General features: G+C 36.4%; 1 pseudogene; it reads left to right on the top strand.

Moving 5' to 3' along the window:
• The first annotated feature begins 8,379 nt into the window (after positions 1-8,379).
• LOC116854822 lies at positions 8,380-9,877 on the top strand (annotated as a pseudogene).
• Positions 9,878-12,430: the final 2,553 nt, after the last annotated feature.

The following is a 12,430-nucleotide window of genomic DNA, read 5'->3' as shown; positions in this document are numbered from 1 at the left end:
CATCAGATTTTTCTTAACAGTTGTTTAGAAGAACAGATATTCCTGTACAGAGACCTTCAGAAAATGATTTTTATGATTCCTAGTGGGCAACATTCTGAGCAATACACCTGGACAATTAAAAAGTTTCTGATTGTCACTTCTGCCCATTCCCAGGATACAACCTCATACAAAGCCACTTGGCACTATATTATATCCATGTTCTATTTTCTTTCTTTATGTCTACTTTTGCCCTCTCTGATACATACAATTAAATTCTGATGCAGAGTACCAAGATACTTCCTACTAAAAAAAGTAAAACTGTAGACATTGTGTCTACTGTCATGGAATTTAGATAGAAAATATATATAAATAAGATAAGATTTTTTGTTTCATACAGAGTAGCTTCTGGGAGATGAACATTCCAGCCTAGAACAAAAACGACAAAACTAAATCTGGTCAAAACATTTTTTTTAAGCATTTGAAAAAAAATGAAAGGTCTTGCACAGCAATCATAATTTGAAGGTAGGATCCCAGATTTTTGGGACCAAAAATCATGAAGGCATTTTCTATTTGAGGGGATATTTGCCAGTTAGTGATACTGAACAAAGGCCAATAATCCAACAATTTGCCAAGAATGTGAGAAGATAGCTGATTTTGTTTACAGTGCTAGGAAAAAAAAAGTTGAGACTTGAGTGACAAGAAAGTTAAAAATTTCGGAGCTAAGATACCATACCAGTGATAAGAGAGACTCAGTGGTTTTATCTTTAAGACATATACAGGGGAAGAACGAGTCTTACTCTTCTGAGGAGATAAAAATTGAAGTCTATGACACACAAGTAACCCATACTTTCCGGTTGTGATTTTGGAGAAGTACATCCTAATAATGGACATGAATTCCAGGTAGATGAGCCTTTAAATAAAAACAAACTGTAATGCAGTTTTGAACAAGTAACTTTAATATGACCTACTGTATCTGTCGGTAAGAGAATAGGGAGAAGCTTATTTTGGAAAAAAGACATCATCCAAAGCCTCTGTAAATTTTTTTTTAAAGTTTTTCATAGTCAATGTTCACTCTTAAAATATCTGTGGTTAAGAGGGAAAATAAAAATAATAAACATAGACCTCAAGATAATAAGGTTATTGAAATTACTATTGATTTAAATCTAAAATATGTCAAAAGTTTCATATGGTCATTAAAATAGAAAATTGCCATCTAGATAAAATCAAATAGATAATTTAGAATTCTGAAAAACTAATAGAAATAGAGAATTCAATAGAGATTTAGTAATAAACTGGACAAAATAGATTAGCAAACTGGAGTTAAGTCAGTAGTAATTATTCTAACTGGAACACAGCAAATGGTTAGGAAAAAAATAGGAATAAGTGGAGAGGAAGAAATCTAAGCTTGTAATTGGAGTCTCAGGGGAACAAAAGAAAACAATTCAGAGATGTTTAAAAAATAATATATGTGATATTAAATCTAAAATTTCTAGAACGTGCACCCATATCAGTTAACCCAGGTCTATCTACTGTTTTGGTATTCCCTCTGTGGTCTAACAGCCATAGTATCCATCCCCACACATGTTCAGTTTTCTGCCAAAATATATTAGGAAATTCTTATAGTCATTTTATCTGTAAATTATTTCCTCCTGAGTTACAGGGATATCTAATGCTCTAGAGCATGCTGATGTGGGACCATTAGTTATATGTCTGGTGGCACCCTGAGTAAAATGAGCATAACCTTCCAAAGCATCTTCTACAAATGAGGCTATCACTGTATTTTTTAAGCACAAAAGGCTCATCTTTTCAGAAAACAGAGAGCAAGATACTTCCACTCAAAAGAATCTCTACTGCATTATGGTCCTTATATCATCATTACCAGCAATATAGTCCAGCGCAGCAGCCACATGAACTCCCCATGCTTCATTTGATATTTTATCACACTCAACCACAGGTTACATTTTGTGATTCCACTGCAGGCCATGGGTCACTAGCATTCCATTTCTCTTTGGGAAGGAGCCGGCATTGTAATCAAGCTCAAGGACAAAACTAACTCCCAAATGCTATCTTTAAAGGCCTGTCTTCTGGGACCACTCCCAATACCAATTTTATAGCAGTCTGAATCAAATCAAGAGACATAAACTACAAAGTGATATGATCAGGGAAAGTTTAATGGGAGAAATGACTTAACTAAGATACAAGTGATTATGAGTTACGAGAAATGTGACATCTTAGAATTGAGGGAGGACGATTTAGGGAAAGTCATACTTAGAAGGGTGGGCGACTCCTGGCCTAAGGTTCAGATATCTGTAGGAAGGTGTACTTGCAGGCCACTGGGCAGAAGGAAGTTCACTGGCTTGCCTGGCCTCATCCACAGTTTTTGGACAAGCAGGAAACAACCCTCCAGAATACAGGAGGGACACAGGTGAGCCATCACCAGTGTGGCCAGGTACACAGGCATATAGAGGGAGTGAGGCATCAGTGTGAACAGAAAGCCAAGAAGGCATGGTGTCTGTGTTGGGAGGTCCATGACATTCACAGGGCTGTAGCATCAGGAGAGCCCTGGGAGACAAACCACTGGGGCTTTAAAATAGGTGAGCAGAGAAAGATGGGGCTCTGGTGTGTGTAAAAGTCGTGTTTGTGTTGAGATAGCTGCAGCATGGTGATCACCAGCCTGAGCCAAGGCTGCAGGGGTGCCAGGAGATCACTCATGTAGCCGGATCATTTCTGACACCCATGCCACGGACCGAAAATGCACCTCTGGAAATGGAAGGAGTGCTCCTTTCTCTTGCAGTGTCCCTCTAACAACCTCTACTGACAAAGTTTAACATTGTGCTCACTTGTAAAAGAAATTTTTAAAGGAATTATGTGCATTATAACAGAGCATGTATTGAAGGGTAAATTTGGCATTGAGAGGTAGTAAATAAATAATTGCCGTGAATATGAAAGAATGATACATGTTTTTAATATTTAGAATTTATGCCACTAATAATCCCTTGATACCAGTTGATTCCCTTCTGTAATAACCTTTGAAACCTGGATATTATTTAACTCTTACTGAGTAATTCAAAGTCATATTCTGCTAAATCCTTCTCCATAACGTTTTTATTCATGCTGCCATCACATATTTTCACAATTTTTTGGTAAACTTATGGCCATTACCTAAGAATCTATATATTCCAGTATGTTCATAGTGAAACCTAACTTATCATTTAAAGACGACTTACAAAATAGTAATTTTAAGTATGTTCAATTCACTACTTCATTTGATTGTGTAATCCGTGTAAACAGCTTTTTATTTTCATTTAACATTCTAAAAAGTTTGCAGTTCTAGATGTTTTCACAATTTGGTTTTAATTCATCTTGTACAGCTGCTCAGTCAGCATGTGGCCGATAACACATCATATGCCTTGTCACATAATCTGGTGTGATTTAGTGAGAAGGAGAGATCGTTCCTCTCAGGGACTGAGGTGACTCAGGACACCAAGACAGTTGTCAGTTCTTAAAAGTTTTGATTGTAAAACTTCTTCAATAAATGGATGTATTTGACCTGTTCTGCACTATGATTAATCTTGAAGGAAACATATTGTCAACTTATTCTAAGTAGTCTTTTTGTTTTGTTTTTGTATGTTCTCATTTTGAGTATCATAAAACCTTGAAAAAGGGCCTGTTACTCTTTGAATCTTATTACTTAATCTTGAACATTATTCCTCTTAAAATACTATGTATTTCTGACTATTTGATATTTTATCCTATTTCTTATTCTTAGAGATTAAAATATTTCAGTTGCCATTTATACAGTTTCATCATATTCAAAAAAATCTTGAAAACTTATATGTTAAAAACCCATACATATGAGTATCTAGAATTTTGGTCTCAAGTAAATTGAATTTTTTTTTTCAGATTTATATTTTTTATTATAAAAGCTTGAGAATATACCAGATAAAATTAGCAGTTTGTAGACCGAAATGGAGCCACATACATGTGCGTCAGAACTTAAAAATCACATCTGCATATTTGTACTCTACATTTTTTATAATCCATTTATCTCAATTTTGATACATTGTACATTGTGAACATATTACATTATACAAGATTCTATCAAATTTTTAACAGTAGGGTGAATCCCAGCATGATCTGACTCAAAGCTTCATTTTATAGCTGTAAAATGAGCTGAGGTCTCAATAAATCTTAAAATATAACTTTTTTAAAGTATTTATTTCATCAAACATTTATTGATCTGCTGTATCTAAGATTATCCTTAATGGGTGTAATGACTCAGAAGGAGGGATATATTGTCTATTTTCAGCAAAGAAAAAGACTAAGATTTTATTATGTATTGCTTTTAGTTGATTTTTCCTTACTGCCTTTCTGATTTTTGCTTGTCTCTCAATGGTGTCAGGATTCAAAACTCTCATTCTGATCTCAGTTGTTATAGGCTTCTTTAAAATGGGGGTTATGGAAAGAATTGGTAGGAAGACAAAAATTTATCTTCTAATTTAAATTGGAATTCGTAACCTGTGAAATTCATTAGTAACCTATGATATCAGTACTTGATTTGAGATAACAGGTTGGGAGAGATGGTTAATTCATGTGGCCAGAGTCAGCTGTATTTAAACCTTCGATCAAAATAGAATTGATTACAATCCCAAGACCTCCTGTTGAATTACTTTCCTTCAAGTATCCCCCATTTTCTAGTTATAGAATATGCAGGCTTTATATTTTAACGGTTATACCATGTGACTCTTCTTTGTTTGCACGTAATTCTGAGTCTTACATAAATACCCCAGTAGTTCTTCTAAAGAAAACTGGTAGTTATTTTTAGATAAGTCGCTGGAGATTTGGACAGAAGCGCACATAGCCCACAACCCTGCAAAATGTCTTCTAATTTATAGTGGAACTGAGTAATATCTGTTACTTCCATTTTTATTCCTGAGTGCTTAAAAGAGGTAAGGGTTTTTAGTGTGAATAATGCTTTGCCATGATGATTTGAATTGTGCTTGACTTTCAAACAATAAATTTATTCTTAAAAGATGATATCTAAAAAACATGCAATTCAGTTTTTGCTTAGCAAGATTGCCTGTTTAATGTTTACTAATGTTTCTTTTGGCTTTTGCACTCATTATTGGTAATACCAGATACAATTTAGTGTTGTTAAATTTAGTAAAAACCCTAAGATTATTTCCTATATCAACTACAAAAATTTAGGAGATGTGACATTTCATGGGCAGAGACTAATTTTAAATAATTTTTGTCAGTACTTAATAACCAGGGCCTTGAATGTGGCTGCCTGCAGTGAGGAACCTGGAAGCTTAAGATTCACTTGCTTCATAGTAAATCTGACTCTGAGAGAGAGAAAGGAATTTCAGTAAGCAGTTAAAGTGAAGCAAATATTTTGATAGAAGGAGCACAGGATACTCTGGATACATTTAGCAAGAGTCTTCTAATTTAGTGTGGGGCCATTCTGTGCGGAAAGAAGAAAGTAAAAAAAAATGTTGTTTCAACTAAATGGAGTATCAGAAACAAAATAACAGGGAGTAAAATGGAATAGGCATAAAGTGAGGACAAAAACTGAACTTGAAACTTGTCCTGTGGGCATGGGATGCCACTGAAGGGACTTTAGAAGAGGTTAAAAAAAATAGGTTTAAGTTTTTATGTGAAGATAGTTGTGTTTAAATCCAAAGGTAGTTGTATTTGTTCATCGATTATACAAACATCTGCAAATGCTTATCAGATAATAAGTTGGACTGTAGGTCTAAAAAGCCTTCTGAATTCAAGAGAACATTTTTCTTTTGGGGAATTTTGAAATTGCTCATCAAGATAATGAAAGCCATGGATTTTTTTCCTCAGATAAATGCCTTCCCCTCGAGAGTGCCTGTGTGGCTCAGTTGGTTAAGCATCTGACTCTTGATTTCAGCTCAGGTCATGATCTCAGAGTTCTGGGATCAAGTGCCACGTCAGAGGAAACATTTAGAACCGTAATTCCCTACACCTCCTTCCCTGCTTGTTCTCTGGTTATAATTTTCTATGAAGGACATTTGCTTGAGATTTTAAAAAAGGAGATGTTATTGTTCTCTGGAGAACATCTACGTATTAAACGTCTTTAACTTTGGCTGATTTTAAATGTTTTTCTTTATTGCTTGTTTTAAGAATGTGATTATGATGTCCTCAAAATTGTCTTTGTGTTCATTCTGCTTGTGATTTCTTGAGATTCTTAGGTGTATGGGTTAATATCTTTATCATATCTGAACAATTTGGGAGTCATAATCACCAGAAATACTTTATCTCCTTACCTACTCCATCTAAGAGTCCAATATTTCTGTGCTTCATTATAGGTCGGACTCATCAAGTTCACTAATCTTTTCTTCTTCAGTGTCTAGACTGCTGTTAGTTATACCTAGTGTGTATTTAAATTTCAGATACTGTACTTTCATTGTAGAAGTTCCATTTCTCTTATATTTTTTATTTTCCTTCTCATTGTGTCTTGTTTGTGTCTATGTCTAAATATTTTAACATCTTCATAATAACTGTTTTAAATTTTATCTGCTCTCTATCATCCCAGTTACTTCTGGATATCTTTCTGTTTGTGATTTATCTACTGCTTACAGATCATATTTTCTTATTTCTTTATGTCCAGTAATTTTTTATTGGCTTTGAACATTTTGAATGTTATGTTTTTGGGTGTCTGGACCTTCCTTTAAAGAATGTTAGAGTTTGTTTAAGCAGGCAGTTACTTGTGGATATTTTTATTCTTACAGACTTATTTCTGATGCTTTGTTAGGGTAGAAATCCATAATCTATAATCTATGACTGGTTTAGCACTTCCCTTTATACCTTAAGTTATGGTCATTCCTGGATCTCAGTTGATTTCCTTGGATGATTAATTGATGGTTGATGCTAAATATTACTTGATGGTTGATGCTAAAATATTGCTCAGCTCTCTGTAAGCTACAGTTTCTTAGTTCATGGTTTTATTTGTTCTTTCCTTGGTGCTTTTTCTTTTCCTATCCTCCTGGAGTATGCCCAGATTCTTATTCAGCAAGGAATTTAAGAAGACCCACATGTAAATTTGTGGAGTTCCTTCTCTGCTTATTTTCCTTCCCTCTGTTATTCAGCCTTGCAAATCCAATTACTTCAACTTCTGTGAAATCTTATCTATGTACCTGTGGTCAGCTAGACCACTGTGCTTTGCTCCTGGGTCCTCTCTGCACCAAGGTATAGGAAGCACCTTGAGTTAAGTCAGAAAACCGGACTAATTGGCAGGACTTATCTCATTTGCTTTACTTCTCTCAGAGCACTAAACTAACTGCTGGTTGTTCAACAAATGAAAATAATTGTTTCACATATTTTGTTCAGATTTCTAATTCTGGATTGCATCTTTGAAGGATTGAAGTTGTATAGAAAAACATATAGTGCAGGGCACCAGGTGGCTTGGTTGGTTAAGCATCTGACTCTTGGTTTCCGCTCAGGTCATGATCTTAGGGTGGTGAGATTGAGCCCTGTGTTGGGCTCCATACTCAGCAAAGAGTCTGCTTGAGATTCTTTCTCCCTTCCCCCCTGTTCCTCTACCTGCTCACATACCCTCTCTCTCTGTCTTTCTAAAATAAATAAAATCTTAAAAACTACAGTGGGGCAGCTGAATAGAATTAAGGATTTCTTATATGTCTTGCTTTGGCAGGGGGGTTGCTGTTAAAAACTATCAATGGGGTAGGAGAAAAAAGCAGGAAAAAGGGAAAACAGGAGGAGGTGTTAGGATGGGAACAGAAAAGATAGTATGTTCCCTTTTCATTTGTTGATTTTGAGGTAGCAGAGTCAAATGGATATGTACTATAGGAAACTGAAGCCTAGTAAAGAGGTCTAAGTTAGAGATTCAGGTACTAAGTAAATAGCTAAATATTATATTAGGCAACAGAGCAGAAAAAAATAAAAACTTTGGGGTATCAAGAATCTTATGAGGGCACCTGGGTGGCTCAGTGGGTTAAAGCCTCTGCCTTTCGCTCAGGTCATGATCCCAGAGTCCTGGGATCAAGCCCCGCATTGGGCTTTCTGCTCAGCAGGGAGCCTGCTTCCCCTCCTTTCTCTCTCTGCCTGCCTCTCTGACTGCTTGTGATCTCTGTCTGTCAAATAAATAAATAAAATCTTTAAAAAAAAAAAAGAATCTTATGGATACTATTTTTTCTCCCTTCTTTATACTAGTACCTTAAAATATTACTGAAAAAGGAAATGTCCTGGATCATGGGGATCACTTCTTTAAATTGAAGCTATGTTATCTATGGTTTCTTTAATCAAATATGACAAATTGAATTGCCCAGGGGAAGAGCCAAGTCAAATTTCTCTACAACATAAAAACAACAACAACAAAACACACACACACACAGGAAACAAGAGTATGGTGTGAACATGGGGAAGCAAAAGAAAGCAAGAAAGTATGTGACCAAGAAGTGAATGCTTAGACTGCAAGATCAGGGGCTTAAGCAGAAGGATAGAATTAACCAGTCAGGAATTGACAGGTGTTGGCAAGGATGCAAAGAAAGGGGATTCCTCCTACATTGTTGGTGTGAATGCAAGCTGCACCCAGCCATTCTGGAAAACAGTATGGAGTTTCCTTAAAAAGTAGGAAATAGAGCTACCCTACGACCCAGCAATTGCACTACTGGGTATTTACCCTAAAGGTATAAATGTAGTGATCCAAAGGGGCACGTGCACCCCAATGTTTATAGCAGCAATGTCCACAATAGCCAAACTATGGAAAGAACCTAGATGTCCATCAACAGACGAATGGATAAAGAAGATATTATATATATATATAAAATGCAGCCATCAAAAAATCTTGCCATTTGCAAGACATGGATGGAACCAGAGGGTATTATGCTAAGTGAAATAAGTCAATCAGAGGACAATTATCATATAATCTCTCTGATATAAGGTATTTGAGAGGCAGGGCAGGGGTTAGTGGGAGGGAAGGGAGAAAAAAATGAAACAAGATGGGACCAGGGAGGGAGAGAAACCATAAGAGACTGTTAATCTCAGGAAACAAACTGAGGGCGGCTGGGGGTGGTGGGGGGAGGATAGGGTGGCTGGGTGATAGACATTGGGGAAAGTATGTGCTATTGTGAGTGTTGTGTATTGTGTAAGACTAATGATTCACAGATCTGTACCCCTGAAACAAATAATACATTATATGTTAATTTAAAAAAAAGGAAAGTAAAGAAAGATCCCACTGCACTCAAGGAAAGAGAAGTCCCCCAACATCTTTCCTGGTTATTCTTCCAATATAACACATGGGCCTACCTTACCACATCCTGATTGATACCAACTTTAACACCTTTTCCATTAAAGCCAAACTTGACTTAGTAGAGCCAATGATGGACTTTTTTTTTTTTTTTAAGATTTTATTTATTTATTTGACAGAGAGAGAGATCACAAGTAGGTAGAGAGGCAGGCAGAGAGAGAGGGAGAAGCAGTCTTCCCACTGAGCAGAGAGCCTGACGTGGGCCTCTATCCCAAGACCCTGAGATCATGACCTGAGCCAAAAGCAGAGGCTTAACCCACTGAGCCACCCAGGTACCCCAAAGATGGACTGTCTTTGTGCCAAGTGTATATCCTTTGTATAACTGTGTAATGGCTGAAATTGAGAAACTGGGGCAAAATTATTGAGTGGCTCTAAGGATTGCCAAAGATCCAAGATTTGAACTATTACCATGCACACACAAAGGAACCTATGCAGATGACTGCTTAGTTCAGAGAGTAACTCAGCACGAACGCTACATTGTGGTCACAGTTGACGGGGACCTTAAATGAAGGATTCAGAAGTTCCCTAGAGTTCCCATCATGTATTTCTAACCATAGGTACAACATTGAGCAGATGCCAGATGATTATGGATCCCCTCGGTTCTAATTCTTAAAAGAATGCCTTCCTTTACCAACTTTTTCTGTTGCCAGTTCCTGTTAGCAATATGCTATAGCATGAATTATTCTTTTTACTCTTTTCTCTGTTATGAGCTGAGTTTGGTTAAATACACTCACCTTTTGATGTTGTTTTGATACTTTGTATTGTTTTAAATATTGTATCTTTTAATAAATCAGATGATTGCACATATTAAAAAAAAAGTAAATTTTCAAAAGGGACATATTTCTAAGGAAATTGATGTGTTCCTGAGAGTCATGTGTGGCATTTAAAGAAAATTGCCTATAAGTAAACATATAATTTGTTTATTCAACATATTTACTGCATCCTATTACATGTCAGGCATTGTTCCTAAGAGTCAAAGATACAGTGATGACCCAGAGAGCCAAAGCTCTTACTCTCATTTTACTGAGATATGTAGAAATCAGCAAATAAAATTAGTGAGTAAACATATAAGTAGTTATAAATGCCATGAAAAATAAACAAGGTAAGGCAATGGAGAGTTCTATGAAGTGGTATTTTGATACTGTGATTAAGGCCTGAATAGAGAATTGGCGTTCCCATGCAGCGGACAATGAGTGCAATGACTCTAAAACAGGAACTAGCTTTGTATTTTCAAAACAGGCAAGAATATCAGAATATCCAGAAAGGAATAACTGAGTAGATAGAATGGATGTGATCAGTAGTTCACAGTTATGGGAAGAGTCCTTATTAATGAATTCTTTTTCCACAGAAACTATTGTGGCTTTTTTCCTTAGTGCAATGAGAAGCAGCCTTTGGGTGGGGGAGGGTGGTGACTATGAAGCGATGCAATCTGATTATTGTTTTCATACTATTATTTGAGGAGGAAATTTTGCTGTAAAAACAGTAATGGAAAATTATATGTTAGAGGGTGACATGGAGAGAAAAAATGATCTATTTCAAGGAGGGATTCTAGAAGACTCTAAAATGGAGATATTTGATCAGAATCCTGAATGAAGTAAGGGAGTGAATCCTGTGGAAGTCTCTAGGATGGTATTCTGGGCAGTTGCTTTTGAGGAATAGCAGTAAGTCCAGTATGGCCTGAATAGGGAGTCTAATGGGAAAAATGAAAGGCAGTAATTTTGGAGACAGAGATATAGGGCAGGTCATATAGTGCCTTTTACCCCATGGTAAAGTTGTTGAGATTTTTTTTTAGACAGATTTGAAGGTTATTGAGCAGGGGAGTGACATGCTTTGTCTTTTGCTGAAAGCATGATGCCATTTCACTGAGGTGATTTTCACAGCCAGGTAGCAAATAGTTTTCAGAAGGAAAAAGGGGAAGCCGGAATGCTACTTCTGAAATTATTGTAGGAGTCCAATTGAGAGATGGGGGTGGGGGGCAAAGTCATAATGGCTCTGCAGAGTGGGCAATTTGGGATAAATCTTATGTTAGATTCAAAGAACATGAAAACAGATTGCATGTTGAGTGTTAAAGGAGTCGAGGAAACTCTTTTTAATAGGATTTTTATATTCTTTTTCAACTGCTGATTTACAGATTTGCGGTCATCGTGTTTTTTTGTTTCCATTTAATCTTTTTCCTCTATCAAGCCTCAGGATGAAAGGATAAACAACAAATAACCCCTCTCTCATGCTTGCCCTCATTTCCCACTGTGTTATTTTTTCTTCTCAGATGTACATATATACTGCTGCACATAATTATACATTTTTGTATGGAGAAAAATAGAACATTCGATGCCTGATGAGCATCACAATAAACTTTTCTCATAAGTAAACTTCCTTACGGTGCCAGACACAAAATGTCAAGGAGTTCTTTAGCACTTTTCCACAGACATCAATGTTTCTATTCCCTGCTCAGCAGAGTTCTATATTCAGTGACATTACAAAGTCATTTGAAGGGAAGTTGCCTGGTGAGAGAGAAGATGATAGTCTTCTTCGTCTTTTAAGTAACTGAAAAATGTTTCAGCAAGACAAATTTCACAGTGTTCTAATTCATTTTTTTTTTTTTCTTTCTAAGTGGAAGTCCTCTTCTAAGTGAACACTTGAAGATCGGAAACCTAAGAAATGTCCTGATAACTGCTAGGAAAGAGAGAATGTCTTTCTGTATTCTTCCAGTCTCTCATTAAAGATACTGAATATTCTAAGAGAGGATGTCTAATTCTAGTAGGGTGAGGTTGCTGATTCTGTTTTACATTTTTGGGCAGTACACAGTAATACAAAATAAACTATCTCTCCCCAATTCCTTTGTAATTTCAATTCAGCTCTACTGCACTCACATGAAATCCATTTAATCTAGGTCTTGCAGAATAATTAGGTTCTCAAAGAAGGGAGACTGGGGAAGACACACCAAGAGGCATAAGAAGCTGCTCAGAGTAAGTGCTGTCAAAGAGAAACTGCATCCAATGGAGTTAAAAAGGCAAGGAAGACTTTACTCAAGATTACTGTGGTAGGGGTTGAGACTACTACAATGGTGGAGAGGGACCTAACTCAACTCCACTGAAACAAAAGATGGAAATGTTTGTAATGGTTTTTAAGCACTGGGTTAAGCTAGTAGGAAAGAACTGG

This window comes from Lontra canadensis, unplaced genomic scaffold (genome assembly GCF_010015895.1).
Source record: "Lontra canadensis isolate GAN:19392208 unplaced genomic scaffold, GSC_riverotter_1.0 scaffold95, whole genome shotgun sequence".
Lineage (NCBI taxonomy): Eukaryota > Metazoa > Chordata > Mammalia > Carnivora > Mustelidae > Lontra > Lontra canadensis.
This window is presented reverse-complemented; position numbering and strand designations above follow the sequence as displayed.